Source organism: Gymnogyps californianus, chromosome 22 (genome assembly GCF_018139145.2).
Source record: "Gymnogyps californianus isolate 813 chromosome 22, ASM1813914v2, whole genome shotgun sequence".
NCBI lineage: Eukaryota > Metazoa > Chordata > Aves > Accipitriformes > Cathartidae > Gymnogyps > Gymnogyps californianus.
In genome coordinates, this window is record NC_059492.1 from 8,005,761 (window position 1) to 8,023,658 (window position 17,898).

A 17,898-nucleotide genomic window follows, 5' to 3' on the forward strand; every position below is an offset into this window, starting at 1 on the left:
AGATTGTCTCTTGGCTTAACAGTGAGAGTGCCCTTGAGCTCTCTATGATCTGAACCCTTTTAAGGGCATGCAGGGTAGAACCATCACCAGCTTTGTGTTTCACCTGCTCCTCTCTCCAAGCAGCTGCAGGGAGAAGTCTATTTTCATAGATGATTTCTGATTTGAAGGTTGTGTTTTGATTTTACTTCAGGGTTCCAGTGTCTCAAACCAGCCAATGGAGAAGCACACAGCACCCTTCTCCCCTCCTTTCCACATCCTTCAGTAGCTGCAGAAATGATCTTAGGGACAAACAACAAGGCAACAGCTCAAAGACTGGCCACTCTGGGGGCCAGGTCAATTAAATCAACAGAAATGAAAGTCATCCAATTACCGGGTGAAGGAGCAGCAACCCCACTACCTTTTCCTGGGGCTTAGAAGTCTCAGTTGCTCTGAGAGGCTCGTATCACCTTCCTTGCTCCTTGTAGTGCTCTGCTGGCTACCATCTGATGAGTCCCTGTCCTTGCCAGTTCCCCACCCTCAATGCGTGCTGGGCCAGTCATTTCTGTTTACCCATTAGCTAACAGATATTAGTCCACCCTCCCCTTTTATTATTTATTTCACAGCATGAGGTAAAAACAATTTGTGTATTTTTTAAACACTGTTGAGGAGGCTGGAGGGAGCAAGCCTCTGACAGAGGTGTGCAGAATGGGACAGTGACAACGGCAGGGGCTTGGCTGATGCATGTTCACACCCTCACCAGCACAGCGATTCCTGAAAATGGCAGTTCAAGCCCAAATCATGCTTACATTATCCATCTGAGGGCAGCTGCTGTGACTTGCAGCCATACGCTGCTCAGGACGTCCCATGTGGCATTTTCTGCAGCGGGCAGCAGACCACGCTGCCTGCGTCCCTTTTCTCAGCCCAAGCCAATTCTCTGGTCAGAAGGTCCCCAGTGTGTGTCTCAGGAGAAGGTGGTCTCAGTGGAGGCAACTGAACATGGCCTAACCACTGATTAGCCAAGCCCAAGGGACTGGCTGATCCGTGACTATAAATCTTGCCACTTTATTTTTTTATGTCTTGCCCCTAGCATCCTCGTAGTTTCAGTCTTGTAGGACCAATGCAACTGCCAACCCACAAAGCCTGATGAGGTCAAATACTTTCACTACTGCTGCTGCACGAACTCTCTTCCTCAGGGTTTCTTTCAGTTTCTCTTTCTTTTGTTCCAAACAGCAGTCTTATGCTGAACAGTGGTCTCAGACAGTTCATTAATTTAAGGACACCAGAGTCCAAGCAGATCATTTACAAGTCAGCATGAAGTACAGAGAAAAGGAGGAGGCAGTGCTGCTGGCATTTTTGATAAACAAGACATTCAATAATTTTAATCTCAATGTAACTCTGCTATTTCCAGATTATATAATTCCACTCTTGAAAGAGGGTTATTTGAGCAGTCTGTCACATTAAATAAACGCATTTGCCGCATATATTAATTGCAGTAGAAAGCTGTTAAGCAAATAAGCTTGTTGCACCAAAATGTTATTCTTTTAGCAGGTCTGTTCCTTTCATGGATCTCCAGTTCACAAGCCATGCTCTTTCAGAATGCACGTTTCAGTTTAAGGCAAAGAAATGTGTTCACTGAACTGATCAATTTTTTTATCACGTTGACTTTTGGTTAAATTTTAAGGCATGCTGTGCCACAGAAGTAAATTCTTTTAAACAGGTTTATTTCTACAGCAAGATTTCAATGGAAAGATTTGAAACTATATGTGGAGAAGGACTAACAAAAAATGTATTTTAACAGATATTAGCATTAATAAATCCTGCAGCATACTGCCTGACAAACCCCACTCTAATACTATCCATTTACTAAGTTCTTTTTATCACTTACTTCAGGGTCTATATTCTGTGGAAAAGCACCTGTGTTACAATCTAAGCACAGATCATATTTATTGTTACTATTTGTTATGTAATAAAATCCCCTTAGCTGCATGCTATTCTTAAAAAAAATTCTGGGTTTTTGATCATGTATTTCTGATTCACTGAAAAGAGGAGTATATATTATATACAGAGGGGGACTACTGGTATCATAGTGCTTCTAAATTCACACATTTTAGTTTCTTTAGGCAAGTGAAGGAGGCTGAAATGAAGGAGAAGCCTATGCAAATCTGAATACAGACAATCTTCTGACAATCACTGAGTCTGCATCTTTCTTTTGTGAAATCTAGTAACAGCTGGTTCATTTCACATGCAAGGTAGGAGCATCAGTGGTCGAAACGGAGAGCAGACTGGAAATGAACTGGTTCTAAAATGGTCATCGTCCTCTCTTCCTTCAGAGAGGTAGAGAATATCAGCTTTTCATGTACAAACCTAAACACTAATTAACAATTCAAGTCATACATTTCCAAGCCAAGAGCCATTCTGGGGTAGCTGATGGCAGTTTTCAAGGGGAAAAGGAAGTTGTTCTAATAACCTCTGATTTTTGAAAAGACAAATCTGATCTTTGTAAGCCTAAATTTGCACATTCAAACTCACGCCCAAATTTTAAAAATAAATAAGAAATGTGGCCAAATGCATGTCCCTGGGATTCTTCATGGGATCAGAAAAAAATTCAGAGGTGTATGTATGTGCACCATGCATCCAGACACATAAGAAATTACATGGCATTCTTACCTGCAATAGGTGCCAAAGCATTCTCAATCCATGTTCACCAAAGTTTTGTTCCATCTGTCACCCCAGCAACATTCTCTTAGTTCTGTTTTTGGTAAACTTATGCATCCATGTCATTTCACTTGCTTATCAGGATCTCAGTCACACTTGTGCAGTGCTGTCAACCATATCCTGAAGGCACAGGAGTGCTTGAAGTATTCCTGCAATTAGAATTTACAGTGGGGAAAAAAAAATCTACTGATGATGCATAAAATCTCAAACTTAATTCAGTCTCTCAGAGAGTAGCCAGGAAGACCATTCTGACAACAGTAACCACTCTGCTAATGTCAGCAGACCTGACTCTCAGGGAGAAGATGAGCTAAGTGAGGCCAGGTCAGATTCACATAATTACTTTTCAGAGCAGAAACACATTTCAAAAAGCATATGCAAGCAGTTTTAATTTCTCCTTTTGACCATTTCCATGTATTATCAATGTACGTTTGCACTTCATGTAAAAGTCAAGATAAACTGAATATAAAGAAACTACCCAAAGCAATCTCCTTTCACAAGCAACCTGCAGGAAAATGTTTCCTTAAAGTGCCTCTAAATGAACCACATTGAGAAAATAAAGAACATTATGACCTGCAAAAGCCGTGTGCTTGCTATCCATATACTGCTTAAGCACAGCATTCATAAAAGGGAAGCATAAAAAAACCCCAAACAGCTTTAGGGAGTGCTGGAGCCAAGATAGAGGGAATAAAAATGGACTAACTTGCAGGTGAGGAAAACAGAGACTCAGGAAGGTATATGAGTTTCAGAAATTCAGCAAGGCCTCTTAGCAGGACAGCACTGCGTAGATGACCTGCATGATATCAGCCAAAGCATGACATGAACTAAGACTCAGTTCTGCTAAGTTTGTCTCTCTGTAGCTGATCTTATCTTAGCTAGAAGTCTTCCTCTTACATAAAACTTGGCAAACTAGATGGCTAATCCCACTAACATACCATGAGAAAGACTGGGAGATGATGAGCACTATCTACCTCGGGCTATAGAGCTTCATCTAAGTTCATCTTCTCACAACTCTAAGTCTGTCCTTTGCATCAAAATCATGGGTCAGTTACGCTCCCCTGGCATCTTGCAGTATAACCTTAAGCAACCTGGTCAAACTTCAGAGTTGGTCCTGCTTTGAGTGGGGGGTTAAACCAAATGCATCTAGAGGTCCCTTCCAAGCTGAATTCACCTGTTTTTCCATGATTCCAAGGTGGTTGAACACAGATGTTCCAGAAAAAGGGATGGACCAATTTGTGATGCTAGGTTGCTCCTTGCTCAAGGGGCAGTTTCCTCATGAACCAAGCTAGTTATCAAGTTATATCCAAAAGAGATTTGATCATTAATATACTTTAATAATTTAACTGATGCAATTACATGTGCAATTAACATGATCTCTTTAGAATCTCTGCTGTTCCAATAGTATACTGTCTTCTCCATACAGTTCCACAGCCATGGTCACATTCAGCATCAAGCGACGGCAAGATTTAATTGCAAAACCCGCTTACTCTGCCTCAAGCAACATGCTTAGAAATGTACTAAAGCCTTGTCCTGCTCTACCAACCATAGCACTGGCAAGGTACCATCTTCATATGTAACACCACTGTCTGCTTCTCAGCCAAAGAGACATAATCTCTTACGTGCCACTAACTATGCATCCAGGAAGCCGAGGGAGACAAGTGAAGCCAGTTTCCTTCTCTGGTTGGCAGACTCCCGTTTCAGAACAAATGCTATCTGCATTTTACCATGGAACACCAAACCAGATTGTGGGGCACTCTAGTTTAGTTAGGAAAGGATCTGCTGTAGTCAGGGATGCCTGGATACTAAGCTTCATTATTTATTAGGTCTGGTAAGATTTGTGGCCGTGTCTCCCTGGCTACCCCTCTCTCAGTCTTTCTTCAGCTGTGTTGAACATTGTTTCAAATGCATAATTTAAAAATGAAAAATGCCAGGCAAGCTCCATGAAATAGTTTTCAGAAAGTTTTCCAACCTTTCCCACCTCCACCTTATCCTGTATTTTTAACTCCACATTGAACTCACTGTCAAATGTCTGGTGGGACTCCTGGCTAGTTACATTTGTTTGTAAATCTTATCATTTCACACAACAGTTCCCAGGAATTTTTTTTTTTTGAGGTAATTCTTACACTATTTTCATTCCATATGTAAAACTCAAGTTAGTGATATCTGCGTCTGTGGCTCTTGTCTTAACAAGGCCCAGTGACTCAGATCTTAGCTGGATGGTGCTTGAATTTTTGCTCGTGCTCTAGACCCCAGATAACTATGTGTAGTTAGCACAGCAGACTATGCAAAGTGCTGAGTTGGGACTCACGTCTCGGATACTACCTACATTAGAGCACTGCAGTAGCACATCTACTAGCAATAGGAGCAGATGTGTAGAACCAAGTACCTGGTGCTGAGGACCTGACAGCAACATTATACACATTTGAGGGTTTTTTTTGTCTGTTTTAAACTTTGGACTGGCTCTAGTGTGATCCCCCATGGGCCAGATACCATTTGCAGCTGTAGCTCATCATGAGCACTCCTGGAGTGCATCTTCCATTTCAGTGTTATCTGAAAGGAATGCAGGTCATGCACACCAAGACCACCTCAAGATGAGTACCAAGACACAGCAGCAAGACAAAGCCCGCTGCTGATCCCAGCTAAAACACTAATGTTGATGCAGCATCAGAGACCAACAGCTTTTGTACCTAAATAAATTGCAAACGTGGTTTTGTATGCTTCTAGGGCCTGTCCTCTGACAGCACTTTAAAATCCGGACCATGCAAAAAGGCTGCCACAGCTACAAACTACTGTAACGCCAGGGGTACTGCACAATGTGTAACTGTGGACATTAAGGTGAGTAGCTTCCTACCTGAAGCTTTCTCATTGCAATATTTCCATCTTCCTGCTCAGATAATGTATGAATTACAGGTTGGAAAGGACTCATTACAACTTCATAAGTAGAAGGAAACTAGGAAGACTCTTCACACAAATCAATAAACTAAAATCCCACTGACAATACTACTGCTCACCAGAGTTCACAAGACAAAGAGATACCTGAAAAAGCTAAAAGGACCTGAACAAGGGGTAATGCATACCCAGAAGAGAAAAAAACCCACAATGCTAAAATGTGGAAGAGTATATCTGAATATGAATTCCTGGTGAGAAATACATTTTTATTTATAGGAATAATATGTTGCAAAATCTTCCGCATTCTTCAGAGCTTGTTTCCAGAGCAGCATGTGAGGCTGAGGATCATTAAAAGTTTCTGCCGGCAGTGGGGCGTCTCCTGTTGAGGCGCAAAATATAAATTGGTCTGTGACAGTAGGAGAGGCAGCAGGCAGTGAAACACACACTGCTGCGTGTTTGAAATTCACAAGTCCTGCAGTCCTCATCTGTTCTTGACTTGTACCATCTTTTTATGGTTTTTCCCTCTGACTTCTCATTAGGTTAAGCTGTTATTTGTGTTCAGAATCAAAGAAGGAAAACTGAATGATAAGAACACAAAATATTTTATGTTCTTGTGCATATGTAGGACTGCAGAGGGTGCCAAGTCCTTGCATGCACCAGGTGAGCAGAACTAAGGCTGGACTGCGAATTTCCTCTGAGATCCTACTTGCACAAGCCCTGCCAGCTGCTTCTGCTCTACCTACAAGCAAAAAGCACAATCCTCCACTACACCAGAGATCAGAGAAACACAGCTGTATGCGGTTAGACAGGATTTAAGCTCTACAAGTATATGTTAGGCAAATATGTATTTTGGGGATTTTTTCTCTCTGCTGCCACAAAAGGTTATTGCTGACAGCTGTATATGAGAAATTACAGTGTGTGTAGCAATCTTAAGGACACCACATGAAATTGTGTTACAGCTGTGATGGCAAAAAAAGTGACTATTTTTTTTTTTGATGGAGCCTATTACACAGGACTTCAAGTCACGTAAAAAAATACTGGCAGTCTTAGATTTTCCTATTGCTTGAACCGGTAAAAATCTAGCCAAACTAAAGGAACCAAGATGACAACTGCAGTGATCCTGAAAGTCTGTTCTGAGAGGGAAAGTTGCATGCTCTTGTAATGCCTATTCATATGCCCTAAACCCTTAGTTCAGCTTCTATGGTAGGTGAAGAAATGGAACATGGTTAGTTCTGGTTTCCTTGCTTTTTATTAAGTCAGATCCTCATGTGACTTGTTGACAGAATTGAATGAGATGATCAAGAGGTAACACTCCCTACACCACAACTGGGAATGTCTTATTCTTGGGAAAACTCCTTCCATTAGAAAGAGAAGTGTGTATTGTGGGTCAAGAGAGAGATCCTACTCAGATGAGCTGCATTTTGTTTCCAGCTCACATAAAGATTCTCTGTAAGCTGCTGAATAAGTCACCTGATCTCCAGGTGTCTCAGCTGCCCATTCCTTGTCACTTTGTCAAGCTCTCACTTTGGGCAAACATGGCACCCATTTGACTTCGCCTCAAGGCACTACTGTAATAGCAAATAAATATTAATAACAATTAAGAGTGCTTGGACATGCAAGGCTAACTGTGGCTTGCCTCTGGCTGTCATGAATATGAACTTTGTAAATTTGTCCACACAAACTACAGTTGTGTAAAACTGTCATAACCACCACACACATTTATCGAAGATACAGTCACATAGCAGCAACTCTATCGCTTTTCCAGACTTATAACTATTGTCCCAGCTTTGCAAGGTGATTTCTCTTCATGCACTTTGTTTTGTATGTTAAAAAAATGGCAAACACTATGGTATAAAAGCTAATGGGAATGTCTCTGTCAACTTATCAGTTTATGTCAAACAAAAACCTCTGAATTCATGCCAAATATAAAGTCAAATGTTTTAATGGAGATATTAATAATCTGTGAATACAAGTAAAAGCTAATGACATTTGCCTTTTATTGGTGTCAGTAATCAGTATTCTCTATATGCAGATGGCAAAACCCTGATAAGCCTTTATTTGATTATTAGTGAATCTAGATCGGATATGGGCATCTTATTCAAAGGAGTATATAAAATTGTTGATACTGTGTGCCCTTTTCTCCCTATAAACATTTGTCAATTCACTCGCCATCTGCTGTTCTGTGTATACACATGCCCAGGCTAATGTTAGCTGAGGTTGCAATATAGCTATGTTAAATAATTTTATCTGATTTGTTGGATGATGGTATTTCTAATGGAAAACAACATGGTAATTTCAGAATGTTACTGATTAGATGAAAATGATATTGCATCAAAGTTACTTCCTTAATTTATTCTGAAAAAAACAAGAAGGATTTCTCTATTAAGATGCTTAATTAAAATCTATCTCTCTCCATACAAAATCTATACTTCAGGTCCTGCATGTCATGTCTGAAAAGAACAAAGGCTGATTAGCATCTTTTACACTCTGCTTTTCTTTTTGTCACTTACACATTCATTACAGCAATGCCAGCCAGGTTTAGAAGGTCTGAGAGAAAGGGTGCTATTATACGGACTGGCTGAGCACAGGCAGAAGAACAAAAGAACGCAGCTGAGCTTTTTAGGTTTATAGAGAAAATGGGGGGATTGGTCGGAGTCCAGATGGGACTGGGGGTGGGGTGTGATGGGGAACAGTTCCTACTTTGACGGAATCTGTGGGAAACACATCACATAAATAACATCACAGGAACTGATGCTAAAGTCAAGCTGCTCCATCACTCTCCCAGAGTTTCGGGGTTCCCTCCCAAATTTAGAAATAAAATAGGAAAAAAGGCAATCTGAGCACCAGCAATATGGCACACACACACATGTGGGCACAGAGACACACACACACAAACTTATGCACTCTCACAAAAAGGCTGGGAAGAACCATAAGGGAAAAAAACCTAAATTCCATCTCTTTCTCAGTGAAGCAGTGAATTACATGTTGCTGAGTTGTAAAAAAAAGTCTTCCTAGCCTTTAGCGCCTCTTTCTTTAACATATTACCTACAGATAACTCTGAGATCTCTGAATATGAGAACTTTCCATCTGTCCTGTTCCTGAAAAATGAAGTTCGCATCAGCCCAAATATCTGCCTCATTGGATGTGGTGTATCATTTAGCTGCAAACCAAGACGATGTTGGTTTAAAATAGGAAAGGCATATACTATAAAATTCTTAAAAAATTCTTTTATACTGTACCCTAAACAAGAGAAGGAAGTCCTAGCAATACTACGTACTGTTATTTGCATGAGTGGAAAGGAAAATAATGAGGTCATTAGCTGCAAGTTGGGCAGAACGTCTGGTGAAAACCTGACATTCACTCTCATAGAAGGTCTAATTCTGTCCTTGCTTACATTTGCCTGCAGTGGGAAAAGCCTTCTTGTAATCCACGGCATTTGCAGTGCTGTACAGTGAGACTCATGATCCGCTCCTCTTTACTGCTACACCTCAGCAGATTCTAAGATATAACTGGTGGTTGGGTTTGAGAGCAGTGCACATGAAACCCACTCCCTCGTAGTAATCCCTAGCAAATCTTCTGACAAGATGCCTCTTACTAGCCCCAAGGCATCCTGAACATATTTGAGTACCACAGTCTCTCTCTATGAGAAGCATGTCTGCCAACTCTCCAGCAGGAAATGTGAGATGAATTTGGGGAATATTTTGGTATGTGGAGCAGAGCTAGAAAAACGTGTATTTTGCTTGCCTGCCCGGGGTCAGTTGGCCTTCTCCCATGCCTGCTTCCAGCATTCCTGGCATGTCACACAGGAGCTGGGAGCACGGAAGATTTTTCTCTTGAGTGTTGCAGGTGAACACTAAGAAATTACTTTTCTCTGCTCTCCCCATCAAAAACAGATTGAGGGGGAGGGAGAATAACAACAAAGCAGTGTCCCCCTTGCAGTCCCCATTTTCTTTAGATTTACTAGTGTAAATGTGCTCCAGAGTCAGTCGTCCTTAGAGGCAGGGCTCAACTCAGGCACAGTGCTGGATGCTGTTCTGTCAGGTGCTTAGGCAGAGAAGATCCAAAGACAGGAGAAGCAAGGTGTGGGATTAGCTTTTGCTAATCTGTGTCAGCATCACTTTGACCCAGAACTGCGATCAGCAGCCAAGCTATTCATAAAACCAGCCAAGTTCCTTGTAGTAACTTTCCAAAGGAGCTGAAAATATCCTTGGTATCCAGCTCTGGGTGCAACACAGATTGTCCCAACCATCCATCAACTCACTTTATTAAGTAACAGCATCAGGCAACAGACTTGAACTCTCTTTTTAGATCAAACTAGAATATATACATAAGACGGTTCATGTAAGGTCTTACCTCTTGTTCTTCTCACTTAGCACTTGGGAGATGTGTGAAGCACAGCTGAGCAGGCTGCAGAGCTTCTCCCAGGTCCTAGGCTGTGCAGGGTACAGAAAGCTTCCTGTTCTGCTCGCCGCCACGGAGGAAACGAGTGCAGGGTGCTGCCTGAGAACAGACAGGTGAGAAGGGTCAGCACAGAGCAAATAACTTGCAAAGCAGGGGGACACAGGGTTTAGGTACAGACAATTGGAGGGATGAGAACAAAACAGATGTCCAGAGGAATGGCAGAAGACAGACATAAGGAGATGGTTTTCTGAGGACCACTCCCTATGGACTGCCTGTTTTGAGACAAAAATAATAATCAGGAAAGTCCCATACACACCCGAATGTGTAGGACCACCCAGTGTCAGCCCCAGAAATTGTGTTCTCCAAAGTCCTCTATCCTCAAAATATCTGCAAATAAACGATTAAAAACCACATGGAAAAGTCGAACAGTCTGCTGTACCGTGTGCATTTGCTCGTATCTCCTATATTTCTTTCTGTTGTACATAGAATAAAATTTTCCCACACCACAAAGAACTATCATCAAGTGCTGACATCTCCACCACTACAGGCATGCTGAATAGAGTTCCCTATCTCAGAGACTACAGATTAAGTAGGAAATATACTGAAGAGACAGGAAATGAATAAGAGACCATTATGCCGAACTATTCAACCTGCTCCTGATGACTTACTGTCCCATGCAATACAGATTGTCTACTTCAACTGGTCTATATCATACTGTTCTATGATTTTTCACTGTGGTGTTCATTTTGCCACCGTCTGTACACTTCTTGGGAAGAGGAATTTTGCCAGTGACATCTTTGTTCAGAAGCACCTAAAAAACCAACTTACCATTCTGGAGTTTTTCTAAACAGTTTGTTTTTTTGGGTTAGAGGGGATTATTTTCAGTTTTGGTCCTAGGCTTTATTAACCCTCACAGCTCTGACAGACTCAGCCTTCTCAGGAGAGATTGGCAACCAGCTGTAAATTATGTTAGGCAAGATAATTTTCTGAAACAAGCTAGAAATCATTGGTTATTTGGACACAGAGGACAATGCTAGCTTTGCCAAATCATCAGAGGCACATGCATTTTCTCAAGGTTCCTTCTGAATGCGTAAAGTGATTATTAATGGCTGTCTACCTTTGGCAGATGTCATTTTATCTGTCTTTTCCCCATATCTGATCATCAGCTCCTCCATCTTGCCCTCACTCATCAGTTTCTCTTTCACATAATATTTGTGTGGCTCATCCAGCAGCTTACTATTGATAACCCACTTCCTGAAAGGCGTCTGTCTTCATTTCACCCTAATTCCCAAAGTTATTCAATTCCACATCAAAAAATTAGGTGCCAAAACTTGCCGACTTTTTATCATTTTGCCCAAAATGAGACAACGTACAAAAAGATGGGGAATTGCTCACTTACGTAAGTGTAACAACATTACAACACATTCTCATGTTTTCTGCACTTAAAAAAAGTGTTATAGTCTTGTTGGTAAATTTGCTTCCGTTTCCCTTCTCCTGGGGAGACTGTTCAGCTACCTTTCTTGAACACAGGCTAGTATGCATTCAAACACTGTATTGATTCCTGTGCTATCACCTGGATGTCACATCTACATCTGCTCTTGGGGCAATCGCTGTCATCCAAGTAGATTCTCTCCTGCTCTTCTGCACTAAAAAAATTTTCTACATCATGAAGTACCCGTCGGGTTTCCAGGCCACACAGTAAAGATATGGAACAAAGTATCTACAGGACTGTTTGGTTGGCTGTGAGGAGATATCAGTGAACTAGAATTTAAACTAAGCATCTAGAATCCTCCATCATCCAGCTGATCTGCTGTATTTAGTTTATGTGGACACATTGCTCTTTTCAAAGAAAAAAGCTCCGTTACTACCAAAACATGGCAGTATCTACTTCTCATTGACTGTTGAGGTTGATGCTTGCTGTGTATGTTCTAATCAGGTGACCATTCCTAGAGAACCAGTGGCTCAAAAAAACCAAGTGCAGCTGCTCATTTCTGACCTTCGTAATAAAGAGTGTAGTGGACATTTGTACTACTCACGGAGCTAAAGAAAGAAGTTAAGAAACAGGAATCAGCAACCCAGCTCTTCTGTGGGTGAATATACAGCTAAGTTTGGTGTTTTTTTTTTTTTCACAGCAACCATCATTTTAGGTATTAGATAACTGCATTTAAAACTGGAATAACATGTATGTAACTTGTAATTGTATTCATACTGTAATTACTACACATAATAAAATAACTTCACAACATATTCAGCCTAATGCATATACTACTTTAGTAAGAATAATCCATTTAATTTCTATCACAGGTACACAGGCCCTATAAATATATAAGTATAATAATATAATATAATCCCCAACAACTGTGCTGTGGTCATTCACAAAAAACCCAAAGAGGTCCCAGCATTTCTGCAGACACCTTCCACTCTCTGGAATTAACCACTTCTAAGAGGCTGTGTTACAGACCTCACTTCTAACTCTGACATAAACTGACTTTGGTGGGGATTATAGCAACGGTAGCATAGTTTCTGTAGTCTACTAACCTACAAACTGCCTTCTTTAAAGCCATGATGGATACAGCACATGATATATCACTCATGTTCTCTGAAACTTAGATACCCTGACAAGAATAAAACTATGACAGTAACACAGTGTCAGCACAAAGACAGGCTAGACCTTGCATAGTGTTCATGACCTTATTAGTAGAGTAACAGCAGTACCAATTCACACAGGACACAAAGCAAGGGGAAGGAAAGAAGCCGTCAGAGAAAGCAAGGCTGTAGTCACAGTACTGTTAGTACTACTCTTCCATTTTTACTTCTCTAAGACTCTGGCATCTTTACAAGGAGCCTGACTCCCAGAACTTGCACACATCTAATTCAAAATCAGGAAAGTGTGTTCAACAGACACAGTGGAGAGACAGGCTGTTGAATATTTTTTCTTTCATCACTGAAGGATTCCCTGCTGGTTGTAATCAAGATCCATAAACTTGCAACTTAAGTCAGTCTGAACGCTGTGATCTCAGCCTCATTTATTGCTGCTAAATTCAACCATATGTACACATCCACTTGTATTCCGATCTACTGTGCAAGAGCAAGGATTATATGAGATTCACTTGGTTAACTTTTCAATGTCATGATGTGATGATACAAGGCAGGAGCTCTAATCCAAGAGACACAGACAAATGAAACTGGACAAAGCTCTACTGTCGTGGTTTAACCCCAGTCAGAAGCCCAGCACCATGCAGCCGCTCTCTCGCTCCCCGTCCCCCTCCCCCTGCTCCCGGTGGGATGGGGATGAGAATCGGGAAAGAAGGCGGAACTCGTGGGTTGAGATAAGAACAGTTTAATAACTAAAGTAAAATATAAAATTAACAATAATAATAATAAAATATAGTAATACTAATACTACTATTAATAATAGTAATGAAAAGGAATATAACAAAAAAAAAAGGGGGGGGGGGGAACCCCAGTGATGCACAATGCAGTTGCTCACCACCCGCTGACCGATGCCAGAGCCGCGATCCGTGCCTCCCGGCCAACTCCCCCCTGTTTCTATACTGGGTGTGACGTTCCATGGTATGGAATAGCCCTTTGGCTAGTTGGGGTCAGCTGCCCTGGCTATGCTCCCTCCCAGCTTCTTGCACACCTGCTTGCTGGCAGAGCATGGGAAAGTGAAAAGTCCTTGGCTTAAGATAAGCGCTACTCGGCAACACCTAAAACATCAGCGTGTTATCAACATCATTCTCACACTAAATCCAAAACCCAGCACTGTACCAGCTACTAAGAAGAGAGTTAACTCTGTCCCAGCCGAAACCAGGACATCTACACAGAACAATACTGTGAAGAATGATCCTGAACTGGTCCCCGGGGAATAAGCTGAACTACTTACTAGATCTTTTTTGTCTCTTAACTTACATGATGAAACTTCCAGTTAGTATTTGAGCAAGGTACAACAGTCAAAATCTTCCTCTGACAAACACATAGTCTAAAATTCAAGAAATTTACACAGTAATGTAAATGTCATTTAATTTCTGTTTCTTAAAAAAGCAAAGTGAAAACAAAAAAGCAAATGTCTTCAAACTGAAATAAATGCAACACCAAGTTTATCTGACTGTACAGTCCCTTATAAACAATAACTTATTTTAGCAACGTGACATCTAATATTGCTGCACTACATTTTTTACACGTATGCATGTAAAGATCGGAACATCTCCTATTGTCTGATAACTTATTGCTCAATTAATTGGTTCGTGTTTAGCAAAGTGGCTATTTCTCAGTGGGGACTAACTACATGCCAGCTATGAACTTTAAAGTAAAACCAATTATTAGTTAACAGTAAAGCAACAATCTGTAAGGCATCCTAAAGAATGCAAATCTTCATTATAAACTGCTGAACAGAAATACACAAATCAAAAGATGGCAGCAGGTGAAGTTTTCTTGCACAGAGAAGAAAAATGTGTACAAACCTAGCTTTCCCTCCACCTTCACAGCAGTAACAGTATATTGAAGAGACAGACTTCAGATTTTTTTTTTCTCTCATCACTAAGAAGGATACCCTGCTGGGTGTAATCAAGATCCATAAACTCAGGGCTTCAGTCACTGTGAATGCTGAGATCCCTGGACTGGCCTTGTTTAGTGATACTACTTTCAGACCTGTGCTTGGCATCCCATGCCAAGGCATTGCATGCCAATCGATTCACTTTTCTAGTTTCATTTGTAGTTTCATTAACTTCACACTAGTATAAAGAAGTGAAGCATTTAGCTAAATTTAACCCATTTACATTACATTTCAGTAAATACGGAGTGGATGACTTAAAGCTGTAAGGCCAAGGTATTGCACAGACAAGCAGTGAGAAAAGTACTCTCATACCTCAAAGCTTTCATTCCTCTTTATCCTTGTCTCACAGGCACTGTCAGAAATTAAGCCTGCCTGATAGAACTCCCTAGCATCTGTAAAACTTTTCTTCTTTATTATTATATGCAATCAAGCTGAAATTTTCATATTATTTGACAATATTTTACTGGCATAGTTGCATTCCCTAAGAATTCCAGTTCCCTTCTTTATTTGCCACATACACATCACTGTGATAATTCCTCTTCTATATATTGATGATTTTCTTTTACACATTTGTTGTTCATACTTTATGTACATCAAAATGTCATTAAATGCCAGGGCAGGAGCAACAAGATAGCTATATGTACTTACTCTCTGTGATTAATACTGAATGTAATCTTGCTCATAATATACTTGCGTATAATTTTACCTGTAAGTTATTACAAATGGTCTGAATATTTTCACTTCAAATTACCCTGAAGATGTCATAGTGTTTGCTTACTTCTAATATAAGTCTTCCTATCTGTCACCACTTGTCAGTGGTGTCTAGGCCAGAAAACATCCATCTGTACAAAGAGAAACCCCCTTAAAACAGTAAATGCTTTTAAAGTTGAAACGGTGTATTCAGGATGCTACCCTGAAGACCTCTAAGTGTGGGACTCTCTCTGAAATCAATGCCAATTTCTTGGTGTAGATGCATCAGACATGACGATGGAACAAGAAGAACAATGCTTATAGCAAGAGTGCTGTATGTGAGCAATTCCCAATTTGGCCAATTGCACATGCTTTCATGACAAAGTGCCCACCGTCCTTAGTGCAAGGAGCTCTGCAGCCTTTCCACCACGCTCTGACTGCAGAGAGCTCTTCATAGGATCATAGAATGGTTTGGGTTGGAAGGGACCTTAAAGATCATCTAGTTCCAACCTCCCTGCCATGGGCAGGGACACTTCCAGATGACACGCTGGCTCATCTCCAGCACATCTTCATACCAACTTAGCTGCTGACTTGATTGTTCATTTTTAAATACACAGAGCAAGCTTGTTGAGGAGGGCACCATGTTTTCTTTGTTTATAGACAAAATTTAGCATAATCTAGCTTCTGAGGGAATTAAAAGAAATAAAAATTTGCCTGATTTAGTTTGCAAGTTATAGTGCTGTCCATAATACAATACTCTACAGCAGTGCTTTTGGGAAATACTCATAAGTTTTCATTTTTCCGCTTCTGTATTTCTGGCTGTCTGCAGTCTGCAATGCATCCCCTTTTCAGACTTTTGATGGCTTTGTGTGGATTTATGTTTGAATGCTCTGTGGTTTATTTGCTCATATGGAAAACACTGAAGAACCAAAAAAATTAAGAATACTTAAAAATAATATTAATTTTTAAAAGTATACATTGTAGAAATTAATTCTGTCTTGCTGTTTGGCTGCAAATGAAACGAAGAATTATAGTTATGACGTGGAGTTTCCATGCCCACATAAGTCTTTCTCAATGTTCACATCATTTATGTGAATTTGTAGTTTGTGAAGTTGTGCTTAAAACCAAAAAAACCCCCAAAACTCAGAAGATCCACCAGTGGGACCTCTTCAACTAGCACAGCCTGATCCCTCTCCTGTTCTTTAACATCATAACTCTTACGCTTTTGATTCCCTTAGTCTTGAAACTATAAAAATCTTATTTCTGTAAGCTCTTTTATTGTTACCCACATAGTCAATAGTGTCATTTTCATTCATATCATTGTGTAGGGAAGTAAGAGGAAATGAACCAGACGGAACAGAGCTATAAATAAGATTCAGCTACCCTGTTCCAAGTGCAGATTCAACAGCATTCTTTTGAAACCACAAAAATACAGCTTGGGAATTCTGGGAAGTTTTCTTCTTACTGGAGTTCTGAGATTAGCTTTCATGTGGTGGCCACCCTTTATTATTGACTTATGTGAATAAAAGATGCATTTGCTTAAAACTAGCTCTACGAGTACAAACAACAGAGCAGGCTCACATTGCATGTACACATTAGCTCACGCTTATGAGACAAAGAACTCAAGAATCATAGAATTCTTAAATACAAAGGATTCCACTTAGAATTACTTCTTAATATAAAGAGTCTTTAAGCTAAAGAGGAAAATCTCACAGCAAATGGATTACCATTGGTTTCTTACAGGCTTGCTGTGCAATACGATGGATTGTTTGCTTTACAGCAAGATAGTGATGTATAATACTGGTTACCTTTTATGTGTGGAATTCTGGAAAAAAACCCACCAAATCTGCGCAAAGTCCATGGGCAATTTTGCTGGGCTGACAAAACACTGCAAATACCAGCTTTATGTAAATCTTTAGCAACAAAATAGACCTACTGGTGCTCCGCCAGAGACACGTGGGCAGCAGCTTTTATCCTTCTCTCCAGCAGCCTAACACGAGGGAGCCAGTTTCACCCAAACTCGGCTGTCTGTGGCAGTGGAGGTGAGGTGCTTATGCCTCAGCATGACTAAGCCACTGGAGAAAACACAGCAGCAGCAGCTGTTGGGAGAGGGAGCAGGAGAACCACTGGAGGAAATCGCAGTGCATGCAAGGAAACATTGTGAGAGCTTGTGCTGGTTTTGGCTGGGAGAGAGTTACTTTTCTTCATAGTAGCTAGTATGGGGCTATGTTTTGGATTTGTGCTGAAAAAAGTGTTGATAACACAGGGATGTTTTCGTTATTGCTGAGCAGTTCTTACACAGAGTGAAAGCCTTGTCTGCTCCTCACCCCACCCCACCAGCGAGCAGGCTGGGGGTGCACAAGAAGTTCGGAAGGGACACAGCCGGGACAGCTGACCCCAACTGCCCAAAGGGATATTCCGTACCATAGGACATCATGCTCAGCATATAAAGCTGGGGGAAGAAGGAGGGGGGGACATTCGGAGTGATGGCGTTTGTCTTCCCACGTCACTGTTACACGTGATGGAGCCCTGCTTTCCTGGAGATGGCTGAACGCCTGCCTGCCGATGGGAAGTGGTGAATGAATTCCTTGTTTTGCCTTGCTTGCGCACGCAGCTTTTGCTTTACCTCTTAAACTGTCTTTATCTCAACCCTTGCGTTTTCTCACTTTTAC

General features: G+C 40.9%; 1 long non-coding RNA gene across 3 annotated transcripts in view; it reads right to left on the reverse strand.

Moving 5' to 3' along the window:
- LOC127025064 (uncharacterized) overlaps positions 1–17,898 on the reverse strand; it is a 298,716-nt gene that overhangs the window by 51,047 nt on the left and 229,771 nt on the right. For all 3 annotated transcript variants that reach the window (XR_007767619.1, XR_007767618.1, XR_007767620.1), the window contains 2 exons: positions 9,934–10,080; positions 2,647–2,843 (listed from right to left, as the gene is read on the reverse strand). This is a non-coding gene — a long non-coding RNA (uncharacterized LOC127025064). The remainder of the gene's footprint in view (positions 1–2,646; positions 2,844–9,933; positions 10,081–17,898) is intronic.